The following is a 718-nucleotide window of genomic DNA, read 5'->3' on the forward strand; positions in this document are numbered from 1 at the left end:
CAAGAGAGACCCGAGGTCCGGCCCTGCTGAATCCCTCTGAGACCCTTGGTGCTTTCCCAGGCCCAGCCACAGGTGCACCGGGAGGTGCCCCCGCCCTCTCCCCCCCCCAACCTGGCTGCTTCTCTGCCCCCTCTCCTGTTATCACAGCTTCCAGAGGCCGGGCCTGTGTCCCAGGCTCGGCCTTCTCAGCTCTCAGGCACCCACCTGGAGCATGCAGGGACAGAGAACAGGGAGGCGGGCTCCAGGTGCCAGCCCCTCCCCACCCCTGGGCTTTGCACAGGTGGCCTCGCGACCCTCTGCGGGCAGGTCCAACGTGAGGCCCGTTCTGAGGAAACACCCAGCCTCAGCACAGCCACCTCCTCACGGTCCAGCCATCAGGGGCCGACCCCTCCGGAACAGAGGCCAGGAGAGCCGCTGGAAACCCAGGCGTTTATGTGTAAATAAGTGGGGTGGCTGGGAGCCTACTAGTCTGGGGGCCCCGGGCACCCCCAGGCCCACATTAGGCACATCCTGCCCAGGTGAGGGGCCAGCCCCATAACTGGACAGTGTGTGGAGCAGCGCTGGCCCCTCTCCCAGGAGCCCACGGGGGCCACAGCAAGGCCCAGCTGAGCCGCCCCGCCCCCTGCGCGCCCGCGGCTCGAGCGCTGTCTGCCGGCCAAGCTCCCCGGCCAAGCTCCCCGGCCACCCTTTCCCACCGCGGCCCAGCCTGGGATCTGTC

The sequence above is a fragment of the Pteropus alecto genome, unplaced genomic scaffold (assembly GCF_000325575.1).
Source record: "Pteropus alecto unplaced genomic scaffold, ASM32557v1 scaffold56, whole genome shotgun sequence".
Lineage (NCBI taxonomy): Eukaryota > Metazoa > Chordata > Mammalia > Chiroptera > Pteropodidae > Pteropus > Pteropus alecto.